Here is a 5,004-nt window from a genome sequence, read left to right on the forward strand (position 1 = left end):
GCCTTTGGATGACTTAATGGAGAAAGGACCGAAATCTTGGTACGTACAATACTAGCTCCCACTTCCCACAACTTAATTTAAACCAGTAGATTAAAGTTTAATTCCTTTGGAGAGCAGAATCATGATGTACTTAATTATTGAAATCTTTAATGTTTTGAATATAAATATTTAACTCCTAACTAAATATCTAAGCTTAGTTTAGAACTGTATATGTACTATTTTATTTAATAAACTTTCAAGGTGCAAAAATGAATCCAACTATTTTTCCTACAGTCCAAAAGTCCACCAAATCATAACACAACGCATTGTACGAACTCCACTATGGGGTTTCGGCCCAGCAGTGGAATTAGCATCATAAAGTCTCGTTGAAACAGTATTGGATGCAAGCGTGTCATTGTGAAAATTAAGGTGAAATTTGTGTAATTTTAGAAAATCATAGCCCAAAATAGCCCTGTATTGGGACGGAAAATTTTTTGTAACAAAAAAATTGTGTCGAAAATGCTTATCACCTATTGTTATTGGTACGGAAACACAACACTCAAATTTTAAAGATTCGCCTGAAATGGTTTTTATCAAAATGTCCTTACTAACAGGTTTAATTAAAGGATCATTTTTAATTTTCTTGTACACGAAATCATCAAGGAGGCTGACACTAGCTCCACTATCAGCAAGACAAACAGTGTCGAGGCCTGCAAATTTCATTAGTAATACGGGTAAATAAAAATTTGAAATATTTGGGTCAATTTTCTGGGTATTCAAGACGCATGGAAACGGCTTATATTTCTCGGTTTGGGGATCGCTAACCGTTTCATTTTTTTCTCTTGTTCCTGCGAGCCCCACTTCTAGTTTAAAGGACGATGATTTGTAGAGGGGTGAAATGGAGGAAAAGCGCACTGCTGATCTCTGTTATTCTCGGTCTGGGACTGAAAGTGAGGATGGAAACTTTGGCGCGGGAGATAAGAGTTGTTGTAAGGGGATCTGCTGGAGAACTGATTCTGCGGGGGGAGGACGGGGATGTCATTTCTTGTGCGATTTCGGAAATAACATTCGCTAGTGTAATGATTCGTCCTATTGCAAATTTCGCAATGTCGCGCATAGTTTTGTTCGTATGTGGGTGGAGGTCTGAAGTTTCGGGAATTATTTTGCCCGTGTGTATTTTCTGATCTGTAATTGCCTGAAAAATTTTGCCTATAATTAGGAAGAGTTCTAAAGTTATTTGTTCTGGGTTGATATTGATTTCGATATTCACGAAAGTTTGAAGAGATTTTTAAATCCTGGATATCTTTAGTTAAGGATGAGATCATTTCGTGCGTGGCACGCGCATGTTCGGACAGGATGGTAGCAAAATCGCTGTTAGTCGGCGAGGTTGTTGTCTGAGTTTTTGTGTTATTTACTGCGTGTTCATTTTCAATTCTGTTCAACTGTAGTAATTCCACGAAGTCGACCGCTTCCTGGAATTCCGTGGGATTTTTCATTAAGACTGATTGTTTGAATTCTGGGCGTAAGCCGTCAATGAATTTGGACAATTTTGTGTTATTATAAATTTTCTTAACGTCATCGTTTTCTAACGCGATGTCGCCAAAAAATTTCAATGTGGCGGTTGCTACCCTAGCAGCAAAGTGCTTAGCTGGCTCCTTTTCGTACATTTTACACGATGAAAATAGCTGTTGTCGTGATGTTAAACTGGATTTAATTTCAAAAAAATCTAAGAATTTAGTTTTGAAATTATCATAATTAAGCTCAGAAGATAGATCCGGGCAGTTTATCAAGTGGTTTAATGCGTCACCTCGGATTCGTGATTTTATAACAAACAATTTCTCTTCATCGGAACAATTGGATGCGGTGGTAAGACTATCAACTAATTGTACAAAATATCGGGGTGTGACAGCAGAAGAGTTATCGAATTGTGGGATAAGGGACTGAAAGGTGGCTAGTTTTGAAATAATGGGGAGGGAATTAGCACCAGCGGGAGGATTTTCGGAGTTTGTATTTTGCATGATTACAATTTTTTTTTCTTTGGCAAAATATTTCAATAAACAAATAATAACGCAATAAATTTTCTCAAAAGAACAAAAATAAAATACATTTTCAATATCGATCCGTCATAATAGAGAAAAATTAAAGCGATAAATAATAATTTCATTTCACAAAAAAATCAGCAAGTATAAATTCAAACAAAAAAAATTTCAAGAGCCTTAAATTGTTTTTAGACATGACTACGTAAAGAAATAGACACCATTTAAAATCCGAGAAAATAATTGAGTCTTATTTAAAAGTGATATAATATTACTAGTATAAAGTGATAAGATGAATCCAACTATAATGAATGCAAACAAAGTAATTTCTCTAGCAAAATAGAAAAAGTCACGGTATCATTTAATGTTGCCTTTGACTAAATTAAAAATCGCGTAATCAATAAACATTCAAATTTGCACATCATTTACTGTTGCCGTTCACTAACATAAATTTCGCGTCGTCAATAACCGTTCGGAATGGTCACGGCATCATTTACTGCTGGGCCGAAACCCCATAGTGGAGTTCGTACAATGCGTTGTGTTATGATTTGGTGGACTTTTGGACTGTAGGAAAAATAGTTGGATTCATTTTTGCACCTTGAAAGTTTATTAAATAAAATAGTACATATACAGTTCTAAACTAAGCTTAGATATTTAGTTAGGAGTTAAATATTTATATTCAAAACATTAAAGATTTCAATAATTAAGTACATCATGATTCTGCTCTCCAAAGGAATTAAACTTTAATCTACTGGTTTAAATTAAGTTGTGGGAAGTGGGAGCTAGTATTGTACGTACCAAGATTTCGGTCCTTTCTCCATTAAGTCATCCAAAGGCGCAGCGCGTTTCTATCATGACTCCGGACAAACGTCTCGGAGAAACGCCGAGCTCTCGAAAGATCGTCTCCTCTACCTTCAAAACTATCTCTTCTCCTCTCGAAAAATCTTAACTCCTTGTTTTATACTGGGGGATAAAGTTCCCTGATCGGGGCACATTCTCTGGGGATCATAGTTCAACATCTGGAGATCCAGCTTCCAGGAAAACCCTATGCTTTATGGGGTACGGAGTGTCGCAAAGTGTCAGAATGGAATTTTGTTATTCCCAAGTCTTCTATTTTATGGGCTCGAAAATGTCAGAACTTCAGAAGTTATATCCTACAGCTATGACTCGGAAAGGGGGAAAATGTTTGAAATGTCCGAAAGAAGCTAACCCCTTTTGACCCACTGCGGGTGTCACAGAAAATTCAAAGTGTCGCTTACTCAAAACAAGCGGAGGGAAACTTTCCCGCCAAAATGTGTTTATTTCTAACTCTCTATTTTATGAGATGCAACTGCTCGGGGGTCTGAACTTATTTCCTGCACGGGAAAAATGTACCGCCGCGCCGCGACAAAAAGGTCAACTCTTCTTAACCTAAAAGACGTTTAAAAATGCGAGGGAGGCTATTTGTAGCGGAATGAAGGTTCAGGGGATAGATATCCCTTTCCAGGCATGTGGGGCCGAAGGTCAAAATCGGCCCCACAGGAGGACCATTCATTTAAACCCAAGGAAGCACCAAAAGGCAAATTAGCTGCCTGCTGCTAAATCCGTAAAGATAATTTGTTAATTAACCATAATACTGAGAGAGAGATGATTTTTAATGATACAATTCCTTTATCGCCTTCTGCACAAATGTTCTTTTTATCTATTGAATAATAATATTATTTACACAAACATTTGGATGGGAGTGGGGGGGGGGGGGGCACTTAGCTCAGCACTTAAAGCAGCCTCCTTAGAACTAAATAGGCGTAATGATACATTTTGAATTAAACCAGGGATGCTGGTAGTCATACTGAAAGATAGATGACGCTGTGCTTCATCTTTCTTTAGTTTAAAATTATTTTTGTGTTTTTCTGTCTAGTAATGCTTCTTAACAGCATTATATCCCTTCTCAACCGATATGAATCTATCACACACCAAACAGATCTACTGTATTGAAAGTTTTCTAAAAATGTCTGAAATGCTCAATCACAAAGAGAAGCAGTTCACATGAAGCTTAGTTTTGCAATTTTCATACTCAAAGTATATTTTCAAGAATCATAAAGCTTACATTAAAAAAAAAGAAAAATACTCCATGATTGCAGGGCCATGAGTGCTTTGAACTTTTATGGGGGAAAAAACAAATTCCCTCTTTAGCAGGCATCATGACAATGAAATGATGTACACAAATTCAACTTCATAAAATTACATGATTCAACTTTGTTTCATATACAAACGCTACTTTAAAATGTTATATGCTCAATTGTTTAAATTTAATATCTCTCCCCCCCCTCCCCCACCACACACAAAAAACAGTAATAACCGAAAAAGAGCTAATAATAATCAAAATTAAGTTGGGAAAACTAAATAAACTTGAATTAAACAAAAAAAAATTATTGATTTTTTATTTATTTAAATAAAAATTAAATCAAGTTAATCTGACGTAGCATGTCAAAATAAGTTCTAATTGCCATAAATATAAAAATATTTATAAGATGCAAAACGATTGAAAGCTCAGAGAAGCAAATTTTCACGAACCAAGTTCAATGTTGGCATGTTTCCCATAAAACAAATTTATTTATTTTCTACTAAATGAAGCATATAACATGCTAATCTAAGGTGGGGGGGGGGGGGGGGCAAAATATTTTAATATTTGCAAGATTCAAAAAGATTGAAATTTGGAACACATTTTTTTGCTTAGTGCGAGTAAGTTCAATGTTACCATGGTTTCCAAAATAATTCTTTGTCAATTACTGAAATTAAATGAAAAATAAGCTAAACTAAGGTAACATGTGTCAAAATAACTTCCAATTGTGGAAAACATCAAAATATTTACAAGATACAAAAAGATTGAAATTTCAAACGCGAGAAGCATTTTTCCACTAAGTCTGAGTAAGTTCAATGTTGGCATGGCTTCCAAAATAATTCCTTCGTTAATTATTGAAATTAAATGAAAAATAAGCTTATCTATTTT

This window comes from Uloborus diversus, chromosome 2, assembly GCF_026930045.1.
Source record: "Uloborus diversus isolate 005 chromosome 2, Udiv.v.3.1, whole genome shotgun sequence".
Lineage (NCBI taxonomy): Eukaryota > Metazoa > Arthropoda > Arachnida > Araneae > Uloboridae > Uloborus > Uloborus diversus.